Source organism: Diorhabda carinulata, chromosome 12 (genome assembly GCF_026250575.1).
Source record: "Diorhabda carinulata isolate Delta chromosome 12, icDioCari1.1, whole genome shotgun sequence".
Taxonomy (NCBI): Eukaryota; Metazoa; Arthropoda; class Insecta; order Coleoptera; family Chrysomelidae; genus Diorhabda; species Diorhabda carinulata.
In genome coordinates this window covers 13,361,772-13,381,986 of record NC_079471.1, presented here as the reverse complement: position 1 = coordinate 13,381,986, position 20,215 = coordinate 13,361,772, and the positions used below count along the sequence as shown (strand labels likewise).

Genomic DNA, 20,215 nt, shown 5'->3' with positions numbered 1-20,215 from the left:
TATGAGAAAAATGTGAGGAGTAAAATCTATCGATGAATGACCTCGTTACGTTTTTGGTGCGCACCCTATGATGCGCAACTTTTTAATTTGTCAGTGTCAACATACTTATATTGCTGTCATTGTGAAGTTTTATTATCATTGTGTTCCGCTAAAGTGAACTGAAAGTATTTTCAAATAACTATGGCAGAAAGAGGTGTAGATGATATTGCCGGAACATCTAACAAACACGTAGTTGCAAGGTACATTATAATTCATGTATTATATGTATGAGCATGTGCAATTTGTATTTATTAAATATTTTAATAATTATCGATGTAGTTCATATAAATATATATTTGAAAACAACACATAAAATTAGATAATCAACCCTATATGAATTATCGAGCGCATCCACATAAAATAGAAAATTTCTAACCTAACCAAAAATTAATTTTTTTGTCGATGTCTATAAATTCTTCCACGTTATTATGATTTATTTTATAAATAATTTTTAAATATTAACAACTGTAGTCAATAATTCGATAATATTATTAGAAAAATCGACAATATTTTTTCATTATAATAATGTTTTTATATAATTTTCTTTCGAAAAGTTATTTTTTAGCTTATTTAAATAATTTTCATGTACTATTTATTATTGTATGTAAAAGATTTAGAGACATAATTATCTTTTTATAACCATTTTTGTTAATTATTAAGATAATATTATATTTTAAATAAAAAATTAATAATATTTTAAAAAAATGTTTATAAAAACCTTTTTTTATCAATTTTTTATCAAGTCGGTTAAAATTTTTATAATTATTCATTTATAAATTTTCTAATTTTTTTTTATATTTTTTGACAAGGAAAAAATCTAAACCTCCAAAAACTCCAGCCGAGAGACAGCGAGCTTACAGATTAAAAAAAATTAATGAAGGAAGCCCAAAATATTCTGGCAATCAACCAATCTTTTTTAAGTTAAATAAACTCTTTTTGCGTCTGGTTAGACTAACGAACTTAAGGAGTAAACTCCAGTCGTGCGTCGGAGCTGACACACACAATTTTTTTTTCTCCTCAGCAATCTTGAAATATATTGTACATAAAATTAAATTTCTCCTATTTCTTATTTCTTAGACCTTTTGATATATCAATGCATCTAAATTTTCTTGATTTTAGGTCTCTAAAATAGCTAAAGGACCTAAAATACCTAAAATCAAGAACATTTAGATGAATTAAAATTAAATTTATAGCATAAATAAATAAATAGAGGTATCTAACCTTTGAGACCTTTTTTTTCGCTGCTTCTCTTAGAAGCTGATCAATCTCATGCTGAATATGTTTCACCAAATCTTCTTTCTTTGGATACTTTTGTTTTGCTGTGTTCCATAAATTTACCACTTCTTCTTGACAGCATTTCTTTGTCTTGTAGATGTGTCTTTTAACGTTTTAATGTTTAATCATTAAAATAGTATCAAAAAAGTTGTTAAATAAAATATTTGCGGGCATCAACAAAGCAGGTTATAGGACCTGTACTTGCGTCGCTGTTACTCGGCTCTTTACGCTACGACATTCATCGAGTCGCGCGTATCGATACGGCTGGTCGAAAGCACATAAACAATCGGAGAGCTATTGTGCTACTCTGCGGAGTTCGGGGTAGTACGACAAACACCATTGTGTAAAATTTCGCATATATTTTTATTCTAGAAAAATTTCTTACTTCAATTTAACTTTACTTTCACACAATTTTACATGGTTTTCTATTGAAAAAAAAAATGATTATAGAGGGTATTCGCTTGAATTTTACGCGCTGATTTGAAAATAACTGTTTAGTAATGCTTTAAATAATGCACCGTGATAATGAAATTAGTAGTATTAAAATAATGAAACGATTAACAAAACAGAATCTCGTTAAATTAACTTTATTATTTAGCTATTTATTTGATTTAGATAATACATTTATTCTAATATAAAAAAAAGTAGAATCATGTAACAATAATGAAATAGTGTAAAAAAAACATTTTGGTTGATTAAAATAAAATATTGAATTTTATCCGTAACTAATATAATAATTATAGCGATATAATTAGATCAATAAAAATAATAGAATAATTAAAAAAAATATTTCGGTTCATAAAAATAAAATATTGAACTTCATTAGCAACTAATATAATAGTTATAGTCATATAAAAATATCAATAAGAATAATAAAATAATTGAAAATAAAACATTTTGGTTCATAGAAATAAAATATTGAACTCTATCCGCAACAAATATAATAATTATAGTTTTGTTAAAATATCATTGGTAATTAGCTTATGCAAGCAGGTACAGAAATATATCAAGTTCTTAATAAAAAATAAAAATCTAATAAGATATTAAGGATTGCACAGCTTTTCACATGAATATAATCAAACGTCAGTCACAACTTTGATAATTTCTTATACAGTAAGTGTTTAACTTCAGATCTCAATCCCATAGTACAATCAGCGCCACGTATTATCCCTACAGAATTCAGACCATATTTTAAACGTACCGTCCATAAGAGATGTTACTCCTTCTCTACACTCCATGGTATGAATGAATATCTCTAAAAACATGCTTAAAAAAATGTGTAATATTTTCGATGCATCGATTTATATCGAATATCCCTAGTCCTGTCGAGAGATAGAAAAAAGAAGAAGATAGCACAGTGATAAAAACATGGTAGCTTGAAAACCTGATAATGAAAGTGCTAATAAATAAAACTACTAGTAAATAAATATAGTTTTAATAAAACATATAAAAAAAAGAAATTGTACACTAAACAACGAAACAACATGAAACAGTTGATTGACTTGTATTCAAAATACAGGAATGAAGTTGGTACTTTCAAAGTAAAAATTGTTAAAATTATGAAGCTGAAGAAAGCCACAGAGTTTAAAAATATTAGCATCCAAATAACACCAACATTATGAATTAGTGAAAGGTAGTAGGAAGAAGATTCAGAACATATGCGGAGAACCAGAATAAAACAGGTAAACCTTCCTATATTTAGTATCCTCATGATGTGAGTAAAATGATGATATGTTAGGTTAGTTGGTTTTTGCTAATAAAATTGAGAATTAAATGAAAAATAGGCTATCAAAGAGAAAATTAAAATAATTTATAAATTAACAATTATAATTGGATATTTATTGTTCAATAGTGACAAAAAAATTGTTATTAATTGTGATAGGGATGCTAACTTGAAGGTGTATTGTAAATCAGTTTTTTTTGTTTAACAAATTAATTCCAAACATTCGTTTATTGTGAACCTTCAAATAACTCCTAATAAATAAAATGAAAAATTGAGGAATAAAAACATTTTTTTCTGGAGTTGTATTAGATTAGCCCATATTGTATTATCAATTTAAATCTGTTTATATAACTGATGGAAAATAATCTACATCCAATTGATATATGAAATGAAAAAGGTTCTATTAGCAGCTGTTCTCAGCTTGTTCTACTGTCTGTTGTTAAGGCAATCAGGGAAGTGAGTGGCATAGTGTATATAACCAAACTAGCACATTTTTTAATTGCAACAGTTGTGATCATTAAAACACCATGAATACCTTTTCATATTATTATATTTTAATAATGTAATCAATACTTTTCTGCTAGCTTATAATACCTCAATATTGCTTCTAGAAAACATGCTTACATTTTATGAAATAATGTAAGTAGGTACTCGAATTGCAAAAATAATGAACATATTAATTAAGTGAATCATTGCCTTTAAACGGTTAATGTAACAGTGTTATAAATGTTATCTCTGCTTCTTGTGAAAATTGATAGTTTGATGAATTTAAACAAAAGTAAACTTTATAGTTCAATATAATTATCAACTTATTTTCAACTAATTTTATATTATATTTAATGTCCACCAAAATGAATAAATGGGTGAAATATAAAAAAACACAAAAGAGAAGAGCAATATAAAGTTGGCTATTTATTTATTCAGTATAGTGAAGACATATGAGGGTAGTATAATGTATTGTTGTATTCACAATAGTTATGTTGTACTCTATAATATTATTCTTTAGCATGGTTAATAAATTATAACATACATATATCACTTACATTTTCAGTAAAGTGATTGATAGTAATGGTATATAGATCTCATTAAGCTGATGTTCTCTTTTCTGTTTTTGTTGATTTAAAATTACATTTGAAATTTTTCTGAGTATTGAATATTTCTTGTGGAATGATTTGATGAATATGAGAGATTTTCGAATTCCTTAATAGATGTGGTATTAGCATCAATTGTATTTATTTAGGCTTTCCTTATTACATGTTGTTGTAGCTGATGTTTATTGTGTGAATCTATTAGGTGACGTAATATTTACAAACGTGTGTGATTGGATTTTGAAATGGTATTTTATCTGTTATCGACTAATATTCTCTCAGTATTATCATAGAGTGGTTCTGATAGTCAATTTGAAAATATTAGTTATACACTTTTTCATTAAAAAGACCGTGTCGGAAAAATGCAGTAGAATTTTTAAAAAAATTGTATTATTCCAAAAGGAAACAGCAGAATTTGAAAAAATTTATTATTTCAAAAGGAAACAGCAGAAACAAGTGATGGGTACTATTTATAGTAATAATTAAGTTCGGTGGGTGTACAAGAAGAGAAGTTGCCAATTTGAGAAACTTATGAGAATGTGGACTTGGTTGGAACGCAGTTCATTATTATGAAACCCTAGCATTATTGATACATGCATGGCCATAAGAGAAATAGGGTACGAAAGTTGCCCGAGAAGAATTGGGGTCGAGTAATGATGAGTAACCGACTGGAAAAATTATTTTAGGGAATTGTTGCAAGAACCCAAAAAAACCATATAAATTGATGAGTCCTGTTTATTCACAAACGATATACAATCGAGGACGCATCACTAGGTGTTTGTGGGAATTTGTCAAGAGGATGGGAAATGTTTTTGTTTGCTATGCCTTTCAGGAGAAAAAAAGTGTGGCTTTATATTATTGGCCAGTACTTAGAACCCGGAACTACTATTATGTCTGATGTGTGGAATTCCAATACCAAAACTACAAAAGTAGAAGATGAATTTTATACACTTCACTGTTAATCAGGTCACTGTTAATACGGAAACTGGAGCACATACATAAAGAGCAAAGAGAAGGTACAAGTACGAATTAGTAACATATCGAAATATGTTAGATTCGTATTTTTGTGAATTTTTGTGGGGGAAAAGCTGATTTTTTCTATAATTTAACACTATATTTTGGAACTATTTAAATCACACGAGCCTCATTCTTGTAGGCCAGAAATATTGATACATTATTACATTCCATATGAATTATTAAAACTGTCATGTAACAAATATCGAGGAGTAATACAAAATTTTGAATGTGAAAAAAATATAATAGAAAAAGTGATCTTTTCCAAAAAACATATGTGTGAAAATGTTTTTCTGTTGAATTATTAAATGTAATGTATAATTTTTTTATTTTGGGGGAAGAAAGAGAACAGGAAAAGGCCTCTAACTTCAACTGAATGCTGACAGGAGTGGAAATTGAATTATTACTAAAGAAAAAAATTTTCTTGCTTTATCACAATACCCAGTAATAAGCAAACTATACATTTTGTGTCACTCAACTGAAGAAGTGTTTTCTTGTTTTTAGGTTGAAGTAGTAACTTGAAACTGATTTGCCAACTAAAATGTTAAAATGCAAATAGTAGAAAACAAGATTAATCGCAATGAGTATTTGCTCTTTGGATGGATCGATATGACTTGATAATCTTACTAATCTCCTTTTATTCAATATGTAGTAAGAAAGCTGCAAATAATTATTTGTATAGCTTCAGTACAAATGGTGAGTGTAATACATTTTATTATTTTTACCAAGTATTCTTCGATTTTTTGGGGAGTATTTTTATGAAAATGTGGAATGTCCAGAAACTTTTCTGTCAACTGCTAATAACAGATATTAGATGTTATTTTACCTTTACTTTAATTCAAAACTCCATTTTAAGGAACTAAAGTTCTCATCTAAGATGAAATTGTCGAGTCGGTTTTTTAAGTATGGCACAAAAAACAAATTAGTTGAATTTTATCATAAATTTGTAAACTAGAAAATATTTTCAAAAATTGGTTCTGTTATTATATTCAAATTCATGTTATGACCCATTTTTGGGAAACATCAATTCAAGTTTTTGACCATTCTAATACATATTTTACAAAATATATAGGTCATCAAAATTACATAAATGTAATATACTTCTTTATACAAGAATGTATTGAGCATTCACCCTTCTATCTAATTATTATAATAAATATTAGCTGACCCGACAAACCCTTAACATATAGAGATATGAAAAATAGATGTTGGCCGATTCTTGGACTTACATTATATTCACAAAAAAAATCACGAAAATCGGTCCAGTCATTTCGGAGGAGTTTGGCAACAAATACCACACGAGAATTTTATGTATTAGATTATACAATCTTTATGAATATATCTTTGTTGATTCGATGTCATACTTTTAGATACATGGGTGAATATATATTAAGAAGGTATTTTCAGTGATCCCAGAGGTAATATGTTCAAATCAGTATTAAATATCTCTCAACTGAGCTTTGTATGGTATATCTAATGTTGTGGGCTGAAAGAAAAATCAGAGCAATTATTACGAAACTCTTAAAATCGAAGGAAAATGATACTTTTTCATAGAAAATAAAGTAACAGACCTATCAGTCTTATATAAAACTAATACTCATTCTTATTATAATCTTTATAAAAGCAAAATTAGAATGTATGGAAAGTTCTTACATTGGCTTACCTGCAGTCATTTAAACTGTTCTTATAATAATCTTAGAATTGCCGATGAATGGCGCTATCTAAAAGTGAAGCTAATATTACTAACAATGAAAATGTATCATTAAATAAACTAGGTAATAAATCTAACAATTAACAACACTACTGGTTCAAAACGAATCCCCGTTGGATGTGGGAAATCCATCATCAGGGTCGTTGGTCTGTAAATGAGTGGCGTGGGTTTCTAGGCGGACAAATAATTGGGCCAGTTTTTTGAATGAGATAGTTAATTAAGAAAAATATTTAAACTTGTGAAAAAACGAATTTTAGAAAATATGCCCTTACTTAGTCATTTGTAGTGACATGTTCTTACAATCTGATGATTGCCCGGCATATTATTCCATATAAGTTGTGCATTTTTTAGATCAAACGTACCCTGATAGGTGGATAGGACAAGTTTATTTATTTGGCCATCCAGATCTTCAGACCTAACTTGCCTAGATTTTTATTTGTGGGCCAAATAAAAGATCTTTTTTACACTGGGAACCTAACCAAAACCGAGCATTTGTGATCATCTTGACTCTTGTAAAGATGTGAGTTTTTATTTTCATGTTATGTTTGATTTCTATTTGAAAAGTTTGAGAGGTGAGTGGGAAGAAATTTGAAGTTTCTCCCCAAAACAAGCTTGAAGCGTGGTTGAATGATAATTGATTGTATTTTTAGAATTAATGTATAAATCAGAATGTTTGGTATTTTCCCTCAAATTCTGCTTTTTTTCTGCCATCTCGTTTGATTTTAGATAACTTCGTCTGAACACCTCATGCTTAAAGATCCATAATTTTTTATTTTTTATTAATAAAATGATTTATAAACTCAGCTTGATAGATTGAACGAAGATACTCAGGCTTTCGGAAATTTTATAATAATATGTTCTTCTATTTCATGAGCCAGGTCTCAATATATTTTGAAATAAACAACTTTTCCATATTACTTAATCCTGTGGTGTTATCGGCATTACTTGTATCTGCAAGAAAAAGTTTATTACCCAATTTTCAATTCAATAAAGATATCATGATATCGTACTGTTCTAAATTTAACCTAATATTTGAAGTTTTAGATGGGTTTATTCTTATGATTCTTAGAAAAATTGTTAGTCTTTTCATTACTTTCAAAAATCACAGTTCCACTAAAAATATATTTATTGTAGTGCTCACACCTTTGTGAAATAGGAAGTAGCTTCGTCTGCATTTGACATAAAAATAGTTTCTTTGGTAATATTTGACTTCAAATAGGCATCAAATAAAAAAAATTAAATGTTCTTACTAATAATACAAATTAACTCGTTTATTATCGTAACAATGATGGCGTATTAACTATTATCTAATTTATCACTTAATTTTCAATATTGGGTAATTTCTATAATAATATTTCTCATATGATTAGACATTAGCTGAATCAAGTTCGATATGGTTTCTTTTGTGATGTTGAGCCAATTTTCTTCTAGTGCGCTCTGAGGTCGAGAGTTGGTTTCCTTCGATTAATTTCCTTCCAGACTCCAAAATACAAGAACAATGAAAAGGAATTGACCGACTGACTTAAGAAATGGTTAAAATGGACTGGAGAAGTCATTAAAACGATAGATAGGAGCAAAAAATGGATTCACTATGTAAAAATCAAGTTCATTTCCTCCCAGAACTTCATATCACAAGGAAACTGAAAAAGAATTGACCGGTTGGCTTAACAAATGGTTAAAACGGATTAGAAAAGTCCTTATCACGATAGGTGAGAGCAAAAAATGGATTCACTATGTAAATTTGTACCGTTTGTAGGTTTGTAGGTTAGTATATTTCCTGTGATCTCATATTTTTATTCTTAGTTCTTTCATTAGCTCTATTCACCATAGTTTTTTCTCAGTTTTCAATGGTGTAGTGTACATGTCTTCATTCTTATAATATATACATATCAATTCAGCTGTATCTTGTCTCAATTTTTATTGATTTTTGTTTAATTATTTTTCAATTTCTATATTCTTTGTTTTATCCTAATTAATTTTCTTTCGAATGTTTAATTATCATTGGGTTAAGATATGTTTTCTCTTTATTATCATATATTCTGCTGTGTAGGTTAGAGTTTGTACTGTTGTAAATTTATTTGTTCTTTTAGCTGGTTTTCTGTCTTCTGTTTGTACCATACTAAGGTATCCTTATGTCGTTATTCTCCCAGAAGTTTTAGCTTCAGATTTGATTTTTAGCTTCAGATTTGATTTCTTTTGATTTACATTTATTATTTCAACTTTAGTTTTGCCATTTTTCTTATTTCTAAGGATCAGACATCCATTAATTTTTGGATTATATTTTTAAAATTTACTATAACATTATATCGTCTGCAAATATAAGCATTTTTATAGGTTATGTTTTTATATTCAATTCTATTCAGATCTTCACATTTTTTTAATATATTTGAATCTATCTCTCCTAGGAGTGACCATCCCAAATGATCTTAAGGGCCACGTATTTTTTTAAAGAAAATAGAAAAAAAAGCCAATCTGTATACAAATAATACAATAAGTTATTGTGTTGATATTTTGGCGAGCCACACATAAAATTATATTAGTATTAATATAAATAAATACCAAAAACTTGGGAGTTAACATTTTAAACAGAATTAATTATTATTATAAAATAACTTGTAGTATTTAATAATTTCCCTATTTAGTCATTTAGTGAGATATTTGTTTCTCGAATTTTCACTAAGCTTTTGTAAATCAGCAGAAATGCTTGTATTTTCAGATTTCTCAAAAGTGAAAACAATACTATTTGCTCGTATATGTTTTTTTAGATTAGATTATTATTTTTACTTTTGTTGCGATTCCGCGTTTTCAGGCATTCCAGAATAGACTATTGGTACAATAATAATTTTTTTTTAATGTTTCATAAATTTCTAAGCCCCCAAACTCTCCCAGGCAGGCAGCGGGTTGGCCATCCCTAGCCAAAGAACACCTCTGAGATGAAGAGGAGGCGCTCCATTATGTTAGAAACAAAGAAATGTAAACAAAATGAGTATTTACATATTGTAGTCTATGAGTTCTTAGCCTAACATAGAAAAGGATAATTTAATAAAATAAAACCAATATTACATCATTATAAAACCAGTATAAACAAAGTGACTCATTTTATTTTCTCAGCATGTTGATACCAACGCAACGGTTGTAATAAAAACATTTTCCTACTTTCCTCACATCGATGGTCAATATATATTTGCCTTTATCTGGCAATAAAAAAATAATTGAAAATTGTCAAATATTGTAGGGGATATCTCGTTTAAAATATACAATTTTTTTATATTCTTTGGAACTACATTTGGCATTTGCTGGTCTGTCGACGATATTATATAACCAAAATGCTGCTACTCTATTTCAAAGGTTAACATATTTACGTGTGTACCCTGTATTTAACTATTGCATATTGTAGAAAGTGAAGGTAATAAAATATGTGATTACCATATACATTTTTCTTCCCATACAAACTTTGAGGTAATTGTTTAATGAACAGGACAACATTTTTAAATAAATATTTTTTTAAACACATCAAAAGGCTTAGTAGCTGAGCATAAATAAAGAAAGTGTTTTTTTTAGGTCTTTCCAATATTGAAATGCTCCATCTTTTGAATGTCAACTACAATTCATTAATGGAAACACAAATAATAATGATAGGATGCCACTTGTTCAAATTATTGTATTCATTATTTGACAGGAAAATGATTTTTCTATACTCAGTTGAAGAGTAGTAGTATAGGAGCTAGTAACGTTTTTGAGAGAGAATTCCAGGTCAGTTGCTTTTTTGATATGTCGTTCTTCTTACTCTTTCGAGTCTGGGCTACCTGGCTAGCAGTAGCAGTTACGTTTTTTAATGCGCATCCTACCTGTACAAGTAATAATCCTGAATTTTTTATTAATTATTGAACGCGTAATTTTAAAATTTCTGTCTTTAGATAGGTCTCCCAGACATACATTTTTTATTGCCAGGCATTTTCAGTGTGCGAATTTTTTATTGCTTAGAATCAAAAATTCAAAACATTTCAGAATGTCCGTATTTTTTATATTGTATTCTTTGAAGATAAAATAGTCTAAAGATAATTTGCCAAAAAAATTAAAAACTCATGTAAAGTATTGCCGTATGATGCTAGTAGTCAGAGAGAAAGAGAGAGAGTTGTAGAATATGATCAAGAATGAGACAGAAAATAATTTCAAAAGTACGTTACTTACATTCGTTCTATTCAGAACAAATTTATATATAAGAAATTCAAACATTGGAACAGAAATAAAATTGGAATAAAGTTCAATTAGAGAGAAGAAAATTGAAAAATGCGTCATTAACGTTTTAAAATTTATTGAATTTATTGAAAATAAAATTTGATTTTTCTAACATTTAAAAGGCCCAACTTTACCTTTTCTAAAAAATGCTGGCGTGTACTTACATCCAGTAAGCACCTGGAAAAATGGTATAGCTTTCTATAAAGAGACACCAAGGATTCGGTACAGTTCATTTACGTTGATGTATCGCTGATGATTGCCTACACCAATATTTTTCCAAATTTTTGAAAGATGCGTTTAAATGATCCATATTTCCCAGAAGTGTAATTTAAATATCAGAGTCTGAACAGCATATAACAAATTCTGCATCTAAACCAATTTGACAAATGTGGAAAATAATTCTAGAATCAGCTTCTTCTTGTTTTTCACATGATAATGATTCTTCAGTAATTTTAATATAACTATGTTATTTACAATGTTTTAAGAATGACATTTATTAGAACTTCCGTAAATTGTTTTATTAACAATAAAAGTTATAACATTTCTTCAGTATCCCAGTGATAAATGAAAAAGTTAACAAGACCTTCTTTGAATTGGATATTTTTGAGTTCTGCTCCAAAATTATGTGGCCGAACTTGATTTGGACCAATATATACTGGACAAGTTGATTCTTCTCGGCGTGAACGCTCACAATCTTTGATAGACGGCAAAAAATATTGGTCGAAGATAATGTCAATCCGAATAAATTTCTTATGGGAGATAGTACTAATTTTTTAGATATACCGTCATATGTACATCTTTCATTAGATGCAACAAAAAGAAAACATCAACAAGACAAACATCAAAAGATGACATTTTTTGCTCAACAGCTTAGCTAACTGTGATTTGTTAGTTTTACAAATTGATCCATCCGGATGACACATTGGAATAAGTGGGAATGTCAAAACTTTCTCGATATGAACCTTATGAGTGAAGGAAATCCCCAACATTCTACTGAATAGAATCACAACTCAACAATTTTATTCCCTAAATCAATTTATTTTTCTTTGGCGATTTAGCAAAATTAAAGACTTTAGTTTTTTTATTGGCTTCACAAATCTACTTTCATCGCAACGCGTAGGGTATCCGTCGCCCGGGTGCAAGAATAAAATATGCCGCCTTATTAGCGTACCTAGTCGACATTGGATTAGTGAGGCGAGATATGAGGTAAATTTCTAGTCTAGTAGGATAGAAAAGTACCTACCTACCTACGCCGGGAAAATATTCATTTGTAAAAATCGTCTCTATCTAGCAAATGTGTCTAGATCTTATTGGAGATAGGAATAATTGTATAATTGTATAATTCAATGCCGATTTATTAACAAATATATAAAAACGTGAAGAAAATAAAATTTACATTCTCAAGGTAGTAAATAATAGTCTGTTATGTCCTGAATGTCCTCCAAAAATCGGGAATTACGTTACTGAACTTCGAGAAGGCGTTTTTAAAAACGAATTACACGTTGAGAAACGTTTATTCAATTGAATCTAAATATAATTTAAGTAGTTGGTAGTTCGTACCTGATGTAGTCATTTTTAAATCTATATTTTCTAAACTATTTTCACTAGAACTTTTTTCAAAATTTTTATCCTCGCTTGGTCGAAAACTTAAAATGCTTTCAAATAATATACTTATGTTTTCTACTTCCAATTCGCTCATCAAAATATACTAACAATTATATATTTATATAACTACTAAATTATTGGATGTGAAAAAGGAAATAATAATGAGCACTTACGTTAAAACTAAAGCTATCATATTCTAGGGGTCCTAAAGGTTGGAACGATGTTAGTTCTTAGCCCAGGAAAATCGTGGTCCTCGTTTTCTAGCTCTTCTGAAGTTCTTCACTGGTGTCGTCCACTGGAACCGCTGGAATTGCTCGATGTCCACTCGAACTATCTGCAGTTCTTCGATATGCACTCGAATTCACAGTTTCCGAACACAAATTCGAATATTTCGGTTAATCGTTGAAACGAAAAATTTCCCGTGCGATACGTTAAATTTCCGAAATATCCTACTGACTGCGCCAATTACGTTACTGAACTTCGAGAAGGCGTTTTTAAAAACGAATTACACGTTGAGAAACGTTTATTCAATACATTGACAAAACAGAATCTACATATTATTACAGGTTTACAATATTTATATGTTTTACAAAGTGCCTCGTCGGCGTTATACAATAAAGCTTAATAAACAATGTTCATTGACGTAACTCGGGTCATTGTGATATCTTTCTAGGATCTGCGTTATTTCTTCTTTCGTTTCCATTACTATTGGAACGTTACATATACTTATTTGTATATTTTTCAATTTTCTTTTACTTTCTTCTGTAAGTTCTTTAATTGTACACTTTGTCAAAATATAATCATTTTTATAAATCTTATTTTCTCTATTCCATACTTTATCTACAGTTTATCGAGTTTCTGCAATGTATATATATAGGATAGGCACTTTCAAATTATTTAATACTTTGATTACTGAAGGTTTTTCTACTGGCTTTTCTTCAACCTCTTTTCTATGCGCATGATCCTTTTCTCGTTAGTTTTCCCGATTGATTTTATTGCTGAAATTATAAATCACAAGCTCAAGATAATGATTGATATAAACAATAAGATAGTCCTTTAGTAAAAAAATCACATATTGTATCAATTATTCAACTATGTACGATGCAATAGCCTTTTTAGTTCGTTTAGTGACGGCTTTTCTGTGATTTTCGACGATCCTCAATAAGAATTGTTTTTGTTGTTCGTCTCTTGCTTGATTCATTGAACTGTTTTATTAATGCAATACCTCTCTCTGCAGTATCATTAACAACCCTAAGGGCATCAACACGACTTCGTAGAGGTTCCATACAGGCTTCTGTGATATCAGTAATTCCAAACATTTCAAAGAAAAGTTTTGTTTTTTTAGTAACAAAGTCACTGATGTCCTTCCCTTCAAAATCAAAGGTTTTGCTTTCTAATCTTTTTGTTTATTTTTTCTTTGCAGGTTTTTGGTATAAATTCAATAACATTTTTTCCTTTATAGTCTTAGGAATACGTTCATCCACAAAAGCCAGTCTCACGTTAGTTTCGGAAGAATACCACAGATGCCTCTTAGCGACAGTGAGTGTCCTTTTTTGGACGCCTTCATTAGGATAAGCTTTGAGAAGCTGAATCATATCCAAATCATTCTTTGAAGCATATCTACTTACAATTGCCTCATGCCAAAAACGTACATATATAAGGCTAACTAAGTGTGCAACTCTTGTCATTCCGTTCAATTCTCGTTGAGGAAAATTCAACTGTTTAGTGAAGAGGGCAATTAAGTGCATACATTGCTTTTGACATCCACCTTGCTTGGTGCCAAGCTCCTGGGAATCTAAAACTGAACTTTTTCTTACACCAACCCCCTAAGTAGAGAAGTGATAATTCTAACAATTCCTTGTAGTCTTCTCTAGGACGACGGCCCGTTTTTAGGACCTTTTCTATGTAACTTATCATCTTCTGTCTTTGTTCTTCTAGAGGGCCTTCTAAGTAACTATTCTCATCCAATTTTGTTGTGTATGACATCTTATCAAATGAATTCCATTGACTTTGGAACTTCTTGAAAATCTACACGTCTGGACCACTTGAAGGCGTGCGATAACACTCCTCAAACACTCCTTTTAACATAAGTTCATGGGTGTGGTGACGGCAAGCTAACCATAACAGTGTGTGATTTAACTCTTTTTCAATTCTTGTACATGCCCCTTGGATCAACCTAACCAATTTGATGCGGTTGTGTCGAAAGATATACCAATGATCTTGTCACGTAGTCCAAATCGGTCTACTTCATGGATGACTGTTTCAGCTAACTGCTCCCCCGTTCCGTTTGGAGCAACCGGTACACCAAGCAAATGCTCAAAGTTTTTTCCAGTCACTAGAACTGCTAATATATCTTCCAGAGTCTTGACACTTCCGTGGGCTACTCAGGGTAGCAGTTTACTATCCCAATGTAATACCAAAGGTGGAGGATTTTCAAAAAGTGACTCTTAAATTTTCTCTGCCATTTTGGTTCTGTTAATTGTCCGAGCTCGATACACAGTAGATGGGGACACAGAAATATTAGAAACGTCATGACCAAGACTCTTTGCTGTTGCTATGAATGATGTACTTGCTTGCTGAACAGAAAGCTGTTCCCGATCCCACGTAGACGTGAGTGTTTGATCTAGAGGTTTTAATTTAGGAATCGCTCGTTGTTTTTGTGTTACTGGAGCCAAAAACTCACTGTTTTTTTCATCTTTGGATGATGACGCAGATGAGAATTCAACTGCTACTGTCTTATTAATCTCAGCTATAGATTGGAAGTGTTTTGCTTTTGTATAACTCTTGTTTTTCTTTTTTTAAAGTTTTCGTTTTAGCTTTAGCGACAAAAACCTTATCAACACCACTCATTGATGAACTCATGCGATCTTCTCTTTGAGACATGAGAAAGTCTTTATCTTTTTGTGATACTTCAGTCATATCCATTACATTTTGGCGGGAAATGTCAAATAATTCGACCAGATCACCTTTCGCCATCCCATAGAGAAAAGTACCACGGGCCCAGGCCTGGCACAGCTTTGGCCCAACTATGTGTAACTCTGGGCCAGGCTTGGCCCAGAAGTCTGGGATGATAATGATGGCCCAGGCCTGGCTTTCAAGCCTGGCCCAGGCTTGTTTGCCAGGACTGGGCCATCCTTGGTTGCCAGGGCTGAAACCTGGATTAAAATTAAAGCTTAAAATTAATTGATAATTAATTAATAATTAATTAATTTATATTAAATTAAATTAATAATTAATTAATTTATATTAAAAGAAATTAAATTAATAATTAATTAATTTATATTAAATTAATAATTAATTGAAAACTAGGATTAATAATGGTTTACATATATTGACAATAACACTTTTTTTAATATGCTTATACATACTTATAACTTATACATTAAATAATTTTAAATGAAGAAATAAATAAACATTAATTTGCTTTGTTGCGCTGAGCGCGTCCTCCTTCTCTGTCTCTAGCTCCGGATAAATAAGCACTAACAGCGGTTAACACTGCTATTTTCTCATTTGAAACCCTGTACTTTGCCAGCAAAAATTCTGAAACGATATAAATAATAACATTTAATTTATATTTAATATTTTAATTAAATATTAACTTACTTTCCATTATTTTGTAAGTTTCAGTTTCCTTAAAACTTATTTTCCCTACACCTTTAATTTTCTTTCCAGATCCACTGTATTCCAGTTGAACTTCTCTTTTCATTAGTTTTTCCATTATTTTCGTAACATCCTTATCGTATTTTGTACATCCGGCTGACACCATTTGAAATATTTCGATCTAGAAATAATGATTACTTTGTTTAATATATTCTAATTTATGAAAATGAAGTTAGCCGACATCTAGAAATTTAAAAATTTTTTTTCATTGATAAATTATTATAAAAATCAAAAAAAAATATGTATAGAAAACATGAAACACTACAGGTGAAATTTTTTATGAATATTTTTTTAGCTTTAATTTTATTAATTAAAGAAATAAACAATTTATAAACAAGCAACGTTTTCAGTCCACGTAAAGAATTGAGCATAATCCTTTGAGTGAGTAATGATGTGCACACCGAGATTATAGAACCACATCTGCCTCAAATAGAACGCCTTGCTCACACTGAGCTTAGGGAGAGGCATCGTCTGCTGTAAATCGACTGTAAGGTTAGCAACATCCCTTCTCAGTTTGGATGATTCTCTGTCAAATCTTTGCAAATCAAATGCTTCTCGATAGCTTGCAGCATGATTTTCATTGACTTGTCCCATTTCACAGGTGCTGCATGTGTCGCTTCTTGGATGACCAAAAGATAAATTAAATTTGGAAGAAAAGATATGACGGTAAGTGCACTCGGCGACTTTGAAATTGTCAGGCTTTCCATCATTATGGACCTCTGCTAAATAAAGTTGATACATTTTTTTATTGAAAGCAAAGGAGACAAGTACTTTTTGTGAATGTTTTTATTCCTCGAATAATGTGATTCTTCGCAAGGGAAACTTCTAATATGACTTTCAATGTATTCTGAAATTTGTGCAGCTATCTTGTGAGGCCGATTTGTATGTTTGCCTCGCTGGTCGGGAGGTGGGATACTATAACCAGCCTTTATTGATTTTTGAATGTGATCAATTTTTCCCCTGCCAACTCTAAAAAGAGCTGTAAGGCGAAAGAATTTATTTTTTAAATTTGTTAGAATTTTATTTATTTATTTTTTATTTTATTAGAATAATACTAACATGTACTATGATAACCATGTAATATGAACTATTGTTTTCGTAGAACACATGCCACCCATTTTCTGATAATGCTTTTAATTTTATTTTTATTCGGTCTCTTCTAAAAGTTCCGGACCTTTAAATTTGTATTTGTTCATTCTAATAAATATAAATGCCGTGAGAAAAAGGTAAATAACTTGCTACCCTCAAACAAACCGAAAAGCCGACAAGTGTTGTTGTCTGGAAGCTCCCCTATATTCTCAAAAGAAAACGTTAAAAAAGTACCTTCTACGTTATTTTGCGGGAATCCGATATTGGCAAAAGAACAATACCAAAGATTATTCTCTAAAAAATGTTTCTATCTAAATAAGATAATCTTACACTATTTTAAGTAGTTGTTTTGTTAGAACTAAAACACTTTTCATAAAAACTTCATTTGTAAACTAATGTTATTTTAATTTACGTTACCGCTAATCCGACTGTAAACCGATTGATTGATATTACTAGTTAGGAAAAGCGAGGATGTACTCTATTATTAACTAATAAACACAAAGTATAACCTGTTGCATACAATTTCATATATTTAATTTTGTTTATCAAATTTAATTTGTTTGCACTTACCGCTTGAGTTCCTGTTGTCACAAGAATCACTTTTCAATCTTTTAAGAGCTTCTCTAACCATACGTTTTCCTCTTGATTCCATTGTAGTTATTAAAACTATTTTCTGAATATTATTTTTTGAGAAAGAAACTATCAAGAAACACGTTACACATTAGAGAAGATATTTATAAACTACCTAGAGGTTATCCATGCAACTAAGACCTCATGTTCGTTAGTGGAAGAACATGTCATGATACTCAAGGTCGTAACTTTTAAAGTGGAAGAAGATGTCTTGTACCCATAACATGTTTTTTCATTACCAACTTGGCATCGACCTGTGCACATAACAACTTCATCAACTGAAAATAGCTTTAGTGGAAGGGTTAGCGAAAAGGGGAAACATGCTATATTTAAAGGAGAGAATAACATGTTCATCCACATGAAAATCTCGATTTCCTCAAAAATGTCACTTAACATGTTCATCCACTAAGCTCTTCAATTACTACTATACTGAGCACCATTCTTATTATTTTTAGACAAATTTGATAACATCGGTGAAAAAAAATGAAGTTAAATTAACCTCGGGAGAGGTTAATTACAAGATATTAATTTAACCTCGAATAATAGTAATAATATAAATAAAGAGATTGATGTACGAAATACTCACTAGCTTTGCTAATAATCTTAATTGGATACTTTATCCATGTGTCGTTAGGTCCGACTTCAAGTTCAACCAACGTATTGATTTTATCTTCGTCTTTTTTTGGTGGCCACAAGCACACTATCTTTCTCAATAACCCAATTGATTGGTACCAGATCTACCACCTTTTTATTGTTTATCACCCCATCAAATTCAACAACCGCGTTTTCTCAGTTTCTGCCATTTCATTGACAAAATTACAGACAAAAAAAAATTAATTTAATAATCCGCCAGAAATTAAAAATGTTGACTGCAGCACGTTACCCTTACAACTGATTCACTCACAACTTAAGATTACAAATCACTAAACTGACTGCGCACAGGAACAAAAGAAAAGTCCAGATAACTGCTATAGATAATTGCTACACTTTCTGTTGTCTCAGTATATGTTATATATATATATATATATATATATATATATATATATATATATATATATATATATATATATACATTAGCGGCGTGAAGTGGAATCCCCCCATGTTAAAATTGCGGTTAAGGTGGCATCAGCGGTAAAGTGGAATCCAATATACAGATGCCAATTTGCAAATCGAAAAAAGATGGTGCATTCGACTTGGAATTTCATCAGCTATCACATAAGGTAAAAATGGGCCGGAGTGCAATTTACACCATATTTGAATGGATTTTAAATTAAAGTTCACAGAGTTTCTGTTGTATGGCTCTGGTATCGCTTATTTGTATATGTAGGATTAAATGAACGGTCAGATTGGCATCCGTGTATATATTGACCATTTAGCGGACACTCTGGCTTCTGTATATCTATATTATTTGCACTCAGGCATCCGCACAACGTTGCCAATTCAACGGTTCATCTTAAAATGAAATATTATCGTTGTAATCATATCAGTTACTAGTATAAATCAAATTTTCCGTCGCACCAATGTTGCTCTTGATAATATTCTGTTTTTTCATCAACTGAGGCAACGTATCAAAACGTTATAAGTAATATGTCGATAATTCTAAAAATCATCTAATTCCAATAAAAATCTCTCAAGTGTTTATAGAAGATATGAGAATATCAGAAAATAATGGTTTTGGATGTTCATGTAAACGCTTATTCACGAATAATTGTTAATATCTTTTTTCTTCAAGTAATAAAATGAACAAAAATGTTGATTATCCATTTTTGAACAAGTCAATGTGAAAAATTGAGAAAATTCTATTTTGCAAACCGAAGCTAACGTAACCTGACCAGGTGGCCGTGAGCGTGTTACATTATCTATGACATAAAATGTAATAATTAGATACTCAATGAATCAACAAAACAATGATTCGGTTCAGTTAGGTAAAAGTGAATTCTCAATATCATAACATCAAACTCTCCATGATTCAATATGAATCGCTTTGAATAATGAGTGAATCATTAATACAATAAAGACCAGTATATGGCAATCCTTATATCTATCAAAACAGTTTGAAGGATGTCTGATAACTTCATTTCTTGATTAAAATTATTGCTTTTAAGTAATACTTTTTGTTTTATATTAATTATGAATTCTGCT

At 30.3% G+C, this 20,215-nt stretch overlaps 2 long non-coding RNA genes across 5 annotated transcripts; one reads left to right on the top strand and one right to left on the bottom strand.

The window, feature by feature from the left end:
- Positions 1-2,103: 2,103 nt before the first annotated feature.
- On the top strand, positions 2,104-16,563 carry LOC130899851 (uncharacterized). Of its 4 annotated transcripts, none has more exons than XR_009060108.1 (5): positions 2,104-2,996; positions 5,644-5,835; positions 8,282-8,614; positions 10,412-10,603; positions 14,157-16,563. It is a non-coding gene; the product is annotated as an uncharacterized LOC130899851 (long non-coding RNA). The 4 variants fall into 4 exon arrangements; XR_009060106.1 differs by lacking the exons at positions 10,412-10,603; positions 14,157-16,563 and adding exons at positions 7,202-7,370; positions 9,723-10,272 and having other exon boundaries at positions 8,282-8,559; XR_009060105.1 differs by lacking the exon at positions 14,157-16,563 and having other exon boundaries at positions 8,282-8,559; positions 10,412-13,671.
- Positions 16,211-18,280, bottom strand: LOC130899854 (uncharacterized). Its single transcript, XR_009060110.1, has 3 exons — positions 18,014-18,280; positions 16,298-16,475; positions 16,211-16,234 (listed from the first exon to the last, which is right to left on the bottom strand). It is a non-coding gene; the product is annotated as an uncharacterized LOC130899854 (long non-coding RNA).
- Positions 18,281-20,215: the final 1,935 nt, after the last annotated feature.